Source organism: Chiloscyllium punctatum, unplaced genomic scaffold, assembly GCF_047496795.1.
Source record: "Chiloscyllium punctatum isolate Juve2018m unplaced genomic scaffold, sChiPun1.3 scaffold_81, whole genome shotgun sequence".
Lineage (NCBI taxonomy): Eukaryota > Metazoa > Chordata > Chondrichthyes > Orectolobiformes > Hemiscylliidae > Chiloscyllium > Chiloscyllium punctatum.
The window spans coordinates 60,384-74,572 of record NW_027309815.1 but is presented as its reverse complement, the minus strand read 5'-3'; the positions used below and the strand labels follow the sequence as shown (position 1 = coordinate 74,572).

Genomic DNA, 14,189 nt, shown 5'->3' with positions numbered 1-14,189 from the left:
CAGTCCATACTAATACATTACGCTGATACCATGAGCTCCTAAATTGTGCAATTAACTTTTATGTAGCACCTTATCATTTACATTTTTAAAATCCAAATACAGAGCATCATTGGATTGCCCTTTTTCAGTCCTGCTTGTTCTCTCCTCAATGAACTGTCATAAATTTGTCAAATATAGTTTCTCTTTCACAAAACCCAGTCTACCATGTTTAATGATAAGCTTTTCTAAATATCCTGCAATTTCTTTCTTTAATATTTGACTCTGTAGATTATTTCAGTAAATGTGCTAAGTACGATTCCCCTCTCTTAAATCCATGCAGACTCTGTCCAATCCTGTCTCTGTTCAGTAAGAAATTTGACTGTTCTCCAATATAGTTAGTAAATGTATCTGTATTTATTTTTAAAAACTGATTACTTACAAATGCTGGACCCATGCAATATCAATGAATTAGTGACTCTGAATTGGGGTTATAATTTTTTTTGTTAGTTCCTTTTCATACTGTGTTATGCAGACAGCACCAAGTGATCACTCTTAATTGTGAGGAACTTTGAAAATAATATATTTTAAAAATGACATCCCAAAATGCTGCCTCATTAGTGTGCAAGGAGGATTTGCATTCAATAGTTTGCAGATGAAATTGAACAGATTTTTGCTGCATTTTGGCCAGACTGCAGGTTACACCAAAGTGGCAACTCTGTTGTCAAATTCTTACTTGACACTGCCCGAGGCGATACTGATGGGACTTCACTTTGCCATTCTTGTTCACCAGCTTTATTTCCAGGTTTAATCGTGTAATCATTCTAGAGCTTGTAATTTTAGACAACTTCTCTTTTAGGAACATATGTAAGTATCATACTGAAATGTTGCACTGAATGGTACCAAATCTGAAATTAGTCTCTAATCTGACCCTTCTACAAATGTATTGGCATAAGTCTATGCCAGTTATTTTTCTGAAGCCTATGATTCCTGATGAAGGGCTTATGACCGAAACATCAACTCTCCTGCTTCTCGGATGCTGCCTGACTTGCTGTGCTTTTCCAGCATGACACTTTCCGACTCTAATGTCCAGCTTCTTTGGTCATCACTTTCTCCTTTGATCAACAAAAATTATTCTTGGTTTAATCTTCTCAAAAGTGCAATAGGAACCAATTCATGAAATTCAGATATCGCACATTTACCTTAACTATGTGAAGTCTAAATTATTCTAGTAATTGAAACCGTGCTGACAAACTTGTGCAGTATCAGTGCCTCACCTTTACAGTGTTCCCAGATATCACGCAGCTGCAGTATTTTGTTTTGCACTCAGCTATATGATGTTCTCACTTGTTTCTTTGTGAAAGATTACAAAATTAACTTGGATGAATGAACTTATGATTTCTTTAACCAATGTTGGGAGAAAATAATGTCAGTATTTCAAGTGCTGATAAAGTAAAATAAACTGATAATCAGTAGAAAGGGTTTAAGATGGATATGGAACAAATGCTGACAAATGGGACTAGATTAATTTTGGATATCTGGTCAGCATGGTCAAGTTGGACTGAAGGGTCAGATTTTGTGTTGTACAACTGCGACTTCATTCTCACAATTATTCAAGAAGTTAAATACTTCGAGGAGGAAAAGGAGAATTTATGCAGAGAATGCACTTGAAATGATGATTGAGGTATATCAAACTCACATTGTTTCATGACCTTTTCCTCTGGGTTCTTCAATGAACAAACTTGTTTTGTTATCTGAATAAATATGTATCATGTGATTTGTTCGCACAAAATATTTCATTAGGATCTGGTGAACTATTAAGAAGTGTTCACGTTTAAAATTTAGGTAGCGTGATTGTTAAGCAAGAAAAGGTTGGCGTTTTACTCCCACTGAATCATTGCTCTATAAAAGGTAACAAGCTTTTTATCTGTTCTGGGCACTGAATATATGGAAGTCAATTCTGAAGGAAAAAATCCTCGTCGGTAATGTTCCCACATATGTGGAGTAATTGCTTCTGGTCACTCTTCAGGTTATAGAGGCTCAGAAAGAAATGAGTTGGCCAAAGTTAGGAACATCATTTGGATGGACTATGCTCATTGGGGAAACTTGCAGGATCTGTAGAAGGAACACGTGTTTCAGAGTGTATGCAATAAACCTGAACATTGTTATTTTTTTCACAGAGTTTGTGACCCGACTGGAGCAGCAATGAAGCTCGTATTGTTTTTTAAATTTCCGAGCTTGCCAAATTATTGTTGGTAAATGCAGGTGACTTTATCAAAGCACATTTCACACTCCCCAGCCAGGAATTTGGTCCCAATTCTGTCAGTCCATCCATTCCTATGGATAACAGGTATTTTAAATGTGAGCACTCCATTTAACTATTTGAATTGAATACTTCAGTGGTTACATCCTCTTGGATTCTTAATTTCAAATTACTCAATGTGATTTTTTGTCCCCCCTGAATTTGCCAAGCACTGGGCAGTTCTGGAATATTGTAAAACATTTACAATAGATGCATTTACACTATTGAAGGCAACCTGGCAGATTTGAATACCATTCAGGTAGTCAACAACAATACATAAGTAACTTTATGAATTGCTTACTGTACACCAACAACACAAGCCAAGTATTAGTGAGACCACAGATTGTCTCCCAAGGATTCCCAAATCTAAACAGTGCATTCCAGATATGCTCACTAACACCATCTGGGAGCAGTCTCCCAAAGTGCTCCCAGAACTTAGAAAGCACATACACTACCCTCCAAAGATAAATCTGCTGTCACAGGCTTCACTCTTATTGAATACAATGGCATTCATTATCCAGTTCTTTAACGTGACAAATGAGCTTACAAACAATTTATAAAATACTTTAAATCCTGAAGAAATGTGATGTCAGCCCTTTGTAGAAGTGAATGGAAAGTGTGATGTTTGCTTGAACGTTGGCTCTATGTATCAGACTGATCTGAACCTTTAGCAAGATGTGGGATGTTTCCCACACACTTTGTTTAAAAAAGGAAAGATTATGCTCTGAGATTTAAATGTTCGATCAGGCTTAATAAAAACCCTTCCAAAAATTGAGTTTGACTTCAGCTCCTTTAAAGAGACATGCTCTTGGCCTTCAATTTTGTGACATGTGATCATTCTTTGGTAAAGGTGGCTGTGTGTAACACTGCAGGATGTTGTGCTGAAGTGCCTCATTGGGTGGAGGAGCTTTATTACTGGTGTAACTTGGCTAATTTTGAGATGGAATATTATTGTGAGTTAAATCTTGTTTTTAAACCGAGACGTGCTTGTGTAACTCAAGTGTAGAAACTATGCTCATGTTTGCAATGAACCTTTCACTTTTGGAGATTAGTATTTTTCCAATCTGTTTTGTAAATAAAGTTCACTATAGAAAGCACAGTGCTGGAGAACATCAGGTCCAGCAGCATCTCTGAGGGGAATAAAACAGTGTAAGCTCCAAGTCTCATGACCTTTTGTCCGTTCAGATGAAGAGTCAGTGAACTTCAAATGTAACATTTTTTTCACTTCACAGATACCCTCAGAACTGCTGAGTTTCTCCAGCACTTTGTTTCTGTGGTTGAGATCTCCAGCACGTACAGTTTATTTTTTTTTTATAGATCCTGTGATTTGACTTGGGGAGCGAGGGGCTGCAACTGTGACCAACGAGGATAAAACTCCCTAACCACGGAAAACAAACTGGTTTTTTATATTTTGCAAAACACGACTGTAAATAAGAAATGCAACTTTACTAAGTGTAAGAAGGCATACCACCTGCCTTGTCTCAAACTTGCTACTCATCTTTGAGGACTAACCTGTCAGAATTGTGTTTGCTCCCTTCCTTTGAGATCACAGTCCACAAATGTCCCAGTTCCAATTCCTGGGCCGGGCCCGGTTACCACATTGCAGTGGGTTGGGGAGCTTTGTGTCAGCCTGAAGTTTTTGTTAAGAGCAACATTGCAGGTTGAAGTTGACGGTTTTGCCTAATATTGTGTAATCAAACTTGGAGGAAATCCTTCCGAATGTATTGATTAACTGGGCTGAGCTTGTTTACATGCAGCCCTGTTAGTAGTGCTGTAATATTCTCAATTAATAATCACACAACACCAGGTTATAGTCCATCAGGTTTATTTGGAAGCACACTAGCTTTCAGAGCACCGCTCCTTCATCAGGTGATTGTGGAGGGCACAATTCTAAGGCACGGAATTGGTAGCAAACATTTACAGTGTGATGTAACTGAAATTATCCATTGAAAAATACTTGATTGTCTGTTCAGTCTTTCATTTGTTCGAATACCATGATAGTTTCACTTCTTTCATGTGTAAATTACAAATCCTTTTTTTTTTAAAGTTGCATTCCTGACAGTGGCCCACCAAATCACTCATTGTATTAGTCACTGCACAGACTCAACAAAGAAATGAAACTGGATGGACCACATTGTATTTTCTCGTGCACTGGAAAATACAACCACACAATCAGCCCTCTTGACCCTGCAACTTCTGTCTCACTGTGGTCCAACAGCAGCAGCAGAACTGTACTCCAGCCCAATCTGAAATCTCATGGCCTGGTATATCCCCCACTCAACCATTAACATCAAGTCAGGGGAATCAACCCTGGTTCAATGGAGAGTTCCGCAGGGCATGCCAGGAGCAATACCAGGCATACCTAAAAATGTGGTGCCAACCTGGTGAAGCTACAGTGCAAGCAACACCAAATAGAACTATGTGATCAAACAACCAATGGATCAGATCTGAGTTCTGCCACACCTAGTCAGGAATGGTGATGGACAATTAAACAACTCACTGCAGGAAGCATCACAATATCCCTACCCTTACTAATGGAGGAGCCTCACACATTCATGCAACAGATAAGACAACAGCATTTGCAGCAATCTTCAGCCAGCAGTGCCAAGTGGATGAGCCTTCTCTATTGGTCCCTGACTTCACAGATGTGAATTGAAGTGGTTGAAAACTCATTTCAAATCAGATCAAGAAATTGACAAGTAGTGTAAAGGCTATGGGCCCTGCCGCATTGTGGCAATAATACTGATGGCTGTGCTCCAGAACTTGCTGTAAATGTGTAGCTGGAAAAGCACAGCAGGTCAGGCAGCATCCAAGGAGGAGGAGAATCGATGTTTTGGGCATGAGCCCTTCTTCAGGAATGAGTTCCTGAATGCTGCCTGACCTGCTGCTCTTTTCCAGCAACACATTTTCAGCTCTGATCTCCAGCACCTGCAGTCCTCACTTTCTCCTCCAGAACTTGCTGCCCACCAAGACAAGTTGTGCTCCAGCACTGGCATCTGGGAAACATTTCCAAATGTCAGTAGTGTTGTTCAACACAAAAACGCAGGACACATTCAACCCAGCCAATTTCCCTCCATCAGTCCACACTCCCTCAGCAGTGAAGTGTTGGAAGTTGTCATCGATAGTGCTGTCAAGCACATGCTCACAATAACCTGCTCAGTGACACCCAGTTTGGGTTCTGCCAGGGCCAATCAGCTTCTGAGCTTGTAACAGACTTGATTCACAAACTGACAAACAGCTGAATACCACAGCTGAGGGAAACAGCACAGTCCCACTCCAAGACCACTATTTCGACTTCATTGATATCACCTGACCTCACCACAGTCCTAGCTCATTTACTGAAACTCTCTTTCATTATCTAAACCCACTCCTGACCAGCATCCCACAATCACCCTCCCTATAATCTTCAGAATATTGAGAACTCTACCGCCCAAGTGTTCACTTGTACCAGAACTTGCTGATCCATCAAAATGCTCCCATTTATAAGCAACAGCAATTTACTTTCACACCCTTGACTTAATTCCTGGCTGTAATCATTCCTATCTTCCTGCACCACACACCCTTTCACATCTCAACAACTCATTTTAGTTCAGACTCTCAATGATGTGTTTATTTTTGGGTTCAGCTGTGTGACTGTTTCTATAGATTCCAAGGCAAAATGGTCTGGAATTCCTACCATCTAAGATCTGCTTTCTTCCTTGAAGTCATTCCTGAAAAATTGCTTATTTGGTAATGGTTTTGGTCACCGGATATAATATTCTCCATCTGTGGTCTTATGTCAAAAGTTCTCAATATTTTTGTGAAATTAAAAATGTGTTGATTTGTACAGATATCTTCTACTCTTCACTATCTCTGAGTGAATAATCTGTAATATCTCCTACCCAACCACGTCGTGGGAGCACCTTCACCATACAAACTGCAGCAGTACAAATAAGTCAAACATCACCTTCTCAACAGGCAAGAGAGCTTTGGCCTTGATCACTGGTATCTGTGGAAGGAGAAATACACATGATGTTTCAGGGAGTGCAATATGAATTATAGGGAATGAAAATGGTGCAGAATTTGACTGTCAGAAATGGAAGGAAAATCCACTCACTTATTGGAAAAAAGAACTCTTGACTGTCAAAGATATTGTGGAAAAAATAACCTGATAATGGGGCATATGGTCAGGAGCCGGGCAGCAGTGGACAATTCATTTACAAAGAGGTCTGTGAACGTAATAGTAAAATACTACACAGAACAAAAATACACACGAGAGACTAAGGAAGCTAACAAACAAGTGGACATCAAAGAGCCCAGAGATGAATCAGAGCAATGTTCACTTTTATGATCCCACAGTCAGAGATGTCTAGCACAGAAACAGACTCTTCAGTCCAACCCATCTGTGCCAACCAAGTATTCTAACCTAACGTATTCGCATTTGCCAGCACTTGGCCAACATCCCTCTGAACACTTCCTATTCAAATGCCTTTGAAATGTTACAATTTTAGTTGCCCTTTAGGCTCCTTTTAAATTCCCCCCCACCCCCCATCCTAAACCTCTATCCTCTAGTTCTATGCTCCACCAACCCTTGTCTAGTTACGGTATCCATATCTCACGATTTTTGTAAGCTTCTAAAACATCACACCTCAGCCTATAACACTGCAGCGAAAATGGCCCCAGCCTATCATGCCTCTCCCTGCAACTCAAATCCTCCAACGCTGGCAACATCCTTGAAAATCAATTCTCAAACCTTTCAAGTTTCAGTGCCTCCTTCTGAAAGGAGGGAGACCAGAACCGCACACAATATTCCAAAAGTGACCTAACCAATGTCCTGTCCAGCTCCTTTACTCAATGCTCTGACCAATAATGGGAAGCATACGAAATGCCTTTTTCGCTATCCTATCGACCTGCGACGCTACTTTCAAGGAACTATGAACCTGCATTCCAAGGTCTCTTTGTTCAGCAAGACTCTCCATGACCTTACAATTCAATGTGTGAGTCCTGCTCTGATTTGCTTTTCTAAAATGCAGCACCTCACATTTATCTAAATTAAACCCTATCTGCCACTCCTAGCCCACTGTTCCATCCGATCAATATCCCATTGTACTCTGAAATACCCGTTATCACTGTCCACAATACCTCCAATTTTGGTGTCACCTGCAAACTTACTAACTATACCGCCTCTGTTCACATCGAAATCATTTAAACGAATGACAAAACAAATCCAGAAAAAGATCCATTTCTCTGTGTGTGAATATGCTCTGTGTCAATCCTTTCCTTTGTCTCTCTACCAGAGAAGGCTGCACATGCGTCCCGCTGAACTTTGCCCCCTACAAAGCTGGCGGCTGCACGAGTCCAGTTAATCGTTGCCCCGAATAAAGATGGTGGCGCTTACTCGAGTCAATCGCGAGATGAGGCATTGTCCCGTTTACTGCAAAAACGGGACTAAGTTTCAAATTTTTATTTTCCGATGTGCACCAAATGACTATGAACCCTCTCAACCCATACCAACACCATTTCCCTCCCGCTTGCTGCTGTTTATTTCTATCTTTACCAACGGCTCTCCGTCCACACATCCCGAACCGATTGCGAGGATGATCACGTGGTATAGTCTAGTCCCGCCCCCTCATTCATCCTGATTGATCGGAGGACCAACTGCCTCGCAGGTCCTCCAGCGCTGTCTCTGCCTTTCCATTGGTCCGCCTCTGACATCAATCACCCGGGGCCCATTGTTGGCTGGAACATGCGGATTGCTTCGTGGCTTTTGTTGCTGTTCATGAATTACAAGAGTTAAAAATGACACAACACCATCTCAAAACCACCTGATGAAGAACCAGCAAATCTAGTGCTTCCAAAGAATATTGTTGACCAATAACCTGGTGTTCTGTGAATTTTACTTTTGTCCATCCCAATCCAACACCTCCAAGTCACGAATGAGGGAGAGATAACGTAAGAAGTAGGAACAGTAGAAGGCCGTCCTGCCCTTCGAGCCTGCTCTACCATTCAATAAGATCATGGCTGATCATTTCGTGGACACAGAACCATTTACCTACGTTCTCACCGTGTCCATTAATTAATTACGTTTTTAAAAATCTAACGTAGCTTTAAAAACGTTTTCTGAACTAGCATCAACTACTTCCCTGGGCAATGAATTCCATAGAGGTCAAGAAGTTCCAGCTCAATTCAGTCTTAAATTTGCTGCCTCTAATTTTGAGGTGATGCCCTCTTGTCCTGGCTTCACCTGCCAATCGAAACATCTCTCTACTTCTGTTTTATCCATTGCATTAATTATTTTATATGTTTTCCATTCTTCTGAATTCTGATGAATATAATCCCAATCTACTCAGTCTCTCTTAAACTAAACCCCTCAACTCCGGAATCAACCTAGTTAACCTCCTCTGCACCACTTCTAGTGTCGGTACATCCTTTCTCAAGTAAGAAGACAAAAACTACATGCAGTACTCCAGGTGTGGCCTCACCAGCACTCAAATACAGCTGGAACATAACCTCTGCCTTTAAACACATTCCTTTCAGCAACGAAGGACAAAATTCCATTTGCTTTCTGAACTGATTGTTGTACCTGGTGACCAACCTTCATGCAGAAGGATGCTCAGGTCACTCTGCAAAGCAAATGATGCAACTTTTTAAACATTCAAGTTATTTTATTTTTAAATGTTACTACAAAAAAAGAGTATAAATTTTATATTTACAATCATTCTACTTAATTTGACAGACCATTACCCACTCAATGTATCTACGTTGCTCTGCAAAGTTTCACAGTCCTCCGCTCACTTTGTCCTGCTAATCATCTTAGTGTCACATGCAAACTTTGACACCCTACATGTAGTTCCAACTCCAAATCATCTGTATCAGTTGTAAATAATTGCAGTCCCAACACTGATTCCTGAGGCACACGACTTGTCAATGATTGTCAGCCAGAATAATACTCATTTGTCCCCAACGGTTTGCTTCCTATTAGTTTACCAATCTTCTATCCATGCTAATATTCTACCGCTAATGCCATGCACCCTTATATTGTGCAACAGCTTCTTGCACAGCACCTTGTTGATGGTCTTTTGGAAATCCAGGTACACCACATCCACTGGGTCCCCGTTGTCCACCTTGCTTGAAATGTCTTCATAGAATTCCAAAAGATTGGTCAAGCATGACCTGCCCTTCATGAACCCATACTGCATCTGTACAATGGGACAATTTCTATTGAAATTCTCTGTTATTTCTTCCTTGATAATAGACCCAAGCATCTTTCCCACTACAGAGAATAAACTAACTGGTATATAATTCCCCACTTTTTGTCCACCTCCTTTTTAAAACAGTGGTGTAACTTTTGCTGTTTTCCAGTCTGCTGGGACTGCCACAGAGTCCAGTGAATTTTAGAAGATTACTGCCAGTGCATTTGCTATTTTTCCTGGCATCTCTTTTCGTACCCTGGGAGGCATTCCATCAGGGTCAGAAGACTTTTCTATCATTAGCTCAATTACCTCCAAACAGTCTAAAACTAGCTGTTCCATAATAATGATAGTTTCCAAATCCTCACCTACCTTTGTCTCTTTGCTAGTTACTGGAAAGATATTAGCATCCTCCACTGTGATATCCCATAACTAAATGCTTCTTCTCATTTTCCAAAGGACCAACATTTAATTTAGCCACTCTTTTCTCATTATATATATTTATATAAACTTTTGCTCTCTGTCTTTATAGTCTGTGCTAGTTTATTTTTCTCATGTTCTATATTAGTTTTCTTTATAGCTCTTTTGTGGCTTTCAGTTGACCTTTAACGTTTTCCCAGTTCTAGTTTCACGCTGTTTTTGGCCACTTTGTACACCTTCTCTTTCAATTTGATTTTCCAGAATAGCAACCCGATTCTACAAGCATTTCACATACTCTTTCTTCTTGCGACGGCACTCTCGAGCTGCTTCCCTGTTTTTCATGAGGCAGATTTCACATTTATGAGTGGTTTCTTCAGCATTCTGGGACTGGCTTTGCAGGACTGGTGAAGATGCCATAACCATTCCCTGGCCAGCAGTGGAGTTAGGAGTTGTACGGATCTTATAGTTTTGGACATCTTCAGCAGCACCTCGTACAAGCACTTGGCTGCCTGGCACAGAAGGGCTTATGCCCGAAACGTCGATTCTCCTGTTCCTTGGATGCTACCTGACCTGCTGCGCTTTTCCAGCAACACATTTTCAACAAAGATTTGCTGTCCATCAGGGCTTGTGCATACAGTACAATGGCTGCTCCAACCTTGGCTGTAGCTGCGTTGGTCGTTGTTAGTGTCTGCAGTCCTTGCACTCCATCTGAACCATTGTTGGCCAGCTGAATTACTCCCCCGCTGTGTGATAGCAATGTATTGACTGCTGATAGTCTGATAGATGGGTGTCTGCATCGTCATTGTAGTAACAGTTGAGACAGACTCTTCTTCTGATTTTTCCTCATCAATTTCTTGGCATACCGGGGGATCAGAAGAAAGTTCATTCAGGATTTTCCTGAATGAAGGCCGTCTCGATAGAATTTCTCTATGTTTCTGAGAGTCAGTCATGCTATCCACAGATTCCTGGGAGTCCTCACATTCAGATATAGTAGAGATCTGAACAGTCTGAACTTGAGGGGACTGTATGACTGAGGACTGAGCTGCTTCGATAACTCCTTGCACTTTAACAGTCTGCCCATTCAGCAAATGCACTGAAGTTACTGCTGGACATGTCGTTGATTGGATCCCAGGCATGGTTACCTGCGTGGTCATGTTATATATTAATTATTCGGATAAAGGGACTTGGGGCATTCTAGCGAAGTTTGCCAATGATACGAAGTTAGGTGGACAGGCAGGTAGTACTGAGGAAGTGGGGAGGCTGCAGAATGATCTAGACAGTTTGGGAGAGTGGTCCAGGAAATGGCTGATGAAATTCAATGTGAGCAAATGCGAGGTCTTGCACTTTGGAAAAAAAGAATACAAGCATGGACTACCTTGTAAACGGTGAGAAAATTCATAAAGCCAAAGTACAAAGGGATCTGGGAGTGCTTGTCGAGGCTTCTCTAAAGGTAAACATGCAGGTTGAGTCCATGATTAAGAAAGCGAATGCAATGTTGTCATTTATCTCAAGAGGGTTGGAATACAAAAGCAGCGATGCGCTACTGAGACTTTACAAAGCTCTGGTTCGGCGCCATTTGGTGTACTGTGTCCAGTTTTGGTCCCCATACCTCAGGAAGGACATACTGGCACTGGAGCATGTCCAGCAGAGATTCACATGGATGATCCCTGGAATGGGAGGTCTAACATACGAGGAAAGGCTGAGGATCCTGGGATTATATTCATTGGAGTTTAGAAGGTTAAGGGGAGATCTAATAGAAACTTTCAAGATAATACATGTTTTGGAAAGGGTGGATGCTAGGAAATTGTTTCCGTTAGGTGAGGAGATTAGGACTGGTGGGCACAACCTTACAATTAGCGGGGGTAAATTCAGAACAGAAATGCGGAGACATTTCTTCAGCCAGAGAGTTGTGGGCCTGTGGAATTCATTGACATGGAGTGCAGTGGATACTGGGATGCTAAATGTCTTCAAGGCAGAGATTGATATATTCTTGATGTCACAAGGAATTAAGGGCTATGGGGAGAATGCGGGTGAGTGGAGTTGAAATGCCCATCAGCCATGATTAAATGGCGGAGTGGACTTGATGGGCCAAATGGCCTTACTTCCACTCCTATGTCTGATGTTCTTCGGGTCTAATTAGATCACTTTCCTTAGATACCCATTGCCGAGTATACCTTTTCATCCAGTCCTTCCGTTTCACTGGAATATATCTTTGCTGAGCACTTTGTAAATTGTCTTTGAAAATCTTCCACTGCTCATCAACTTCCCACCATAAATTTTTTGTTTACAGTCTACTTTATCCAGATTCTCTCTCATTCAATTGTAGTTCCAGGTGTTCAAGCACAGGACTCAGTTATTAGATTTTATCTTCACACTCTCCATCGGTATTCTAATTCAACCATACGGTGATCGCTTCTTCCCAGGGGATCCCTAACTCTGAAGTCATTAATTATTCCTGCCTCATTGCACAGGGGCCAGATCTTGGATAGCTTGCTCCCTTGTCAGTTCCATTTCATACTGTTCAATAAAACTATCATGAATACACTTAGTGAACTCCTCAAGGCTACCTTGACTGAGCTGGTTTGACCAATCTACATGTAGATTAAAATCACCTACGATAATAGCTGTACCATTTGTACAGGCATTAGTTATTTATTTGTTTATTGCCCATGCCAATGTGATGTAATTATTTGGTGGCCTATACATTGCACCTATCGGTGACTTTCTTGTTAGAATTTTGACTGCATCATTCCTGTTTCTCCTAATGTATGGCAATACCAACAACTACTTGCATTGTATGGAATCTTTTACAATGGCAAATCTCCTAAGGTGCTTCATGGATGATCAAAACATTGATTAAAGAGAATGTTTTTAAAATACATCTTAAAAGGAAGATAGAGAAGGTTAGGGAGGCTATTCCACAGACTTCTGCCCTTGACAGCTCCAACTGTGGAATGATACAGGTGGGGTGGGTTGGAAAGGGAACGTGCAAAGGGGAAATGGATAAGTGCAAGCAGTGCATAAAGTCTTAAGGATAGAGGAGGTTCCAGACCGAGTCTGTCATGGAGTTTGAAGCACTGCAACAGGTACATGTATGTCATGACTATAGTGTTAAAAGAGATTTCTGCTGTCTTAAACAGAGTGACGGATCTTGTGTTGTGAGCTTATGAAATGACAGTGATCTCTAACAAACACGTACGAGGTAGAGTTAGGGCAGTAATGAGATGCTGCAGCAGGAGGGGAACAGGTAACTCCATACAAAACCCTACTCTTTCTCACCCATTTTAAACTCCAAAACCGAGTGAGTTCTAGAAAAGCACCTTTATATCCCACTACAACACTTTACCCCACAATCGTGGTATATGTGCACAAGGAGGAGTGGTACAGACTGTATTGGGACTCTGAAACACTTGGTAAAGACTAAAATCATCTGACTATTGAGAACACCACCACATTGTATGGGTTTTCTATTGTTTTTACTCGGTTCCTGACTTCCCTTATTTTCCCTCACGAACCTGTTCAAAGTTGTTTTTACACACACCTGCACTACCTGTGAATTGAACGCCGGTCTCTCGGTCCAAGATTCGGGATATTTTCCCTGCATCACAAGGCATCGACTCCAACTTCCCTTGTCCCTTAATGTTTCTGTTGCTTAACTGCTGAGTCGCGCCTGAATCACCTCTGCTTTTGGAAGGAAGGGGCGGAACTGGAGGACCGAGCAGAGTGAGTGAGATTAGATTAGATTAGATTACTTACAGTGTGGAAACAGGCCCTTCGGCCCAACAAATCCACACCGCCCCGCCGAAGCGCATCCCACCCATGCCCCTACATCTACCCCTTACCTGACGGAGCGGGGCCAATGCATTCTCGGGAGTGAACGCTTCAGGATTGGTCAGAAGGCAAACTGCTTTGCAGGATTGATCATTGTCACGGCATAGCGGAGCATTAAACACCTCTCATAAACCAATGTGTTTTTTAAAAGAAATAATTAAGATGAAAATCTGACAATGAACATATTTCCATTCGATTTACACAACTCGACTAACAAACTTATTTTCAAACTCCCAGAACGATTGGTAATTTAGATACCTGGCCGGTATGGTAAAGTTAGACCGAACAATCTATTTACATATTAACCATCTCAATGACTGTAACTCGACAGAGCAATTGTTAATGTCGAATATTTCCCCCGTGATTCTGTGCAGATATGAATATTCTCTATGAACTCACTGACAACCTCCGACGCACGCGCAGTTTGGTTTCTATGAAGGGCATGCGCAGTGTCAGAGCCGCCATCTTGAGAAGGTCAACGAGCAGGAGGG

The 14,189-nt window shown here is 41.3% G+C and overlaps 1 pseudogene; it reads right to left on the bottom strand.

Moving 5' to 3' along the window:
* Window positions 1-7,886: 7,886 nt before the first annotated feature.
* On the bottom strand, window positions 7,887-11,003 carry LOC140471416 (cyclic AMP-responsive element-binding protein 1 pseudogene; annotated as a pseudogene).
* Between the last annotated feature and the right edge of the window lie 3,186 nt (window positions 11,004-14,189).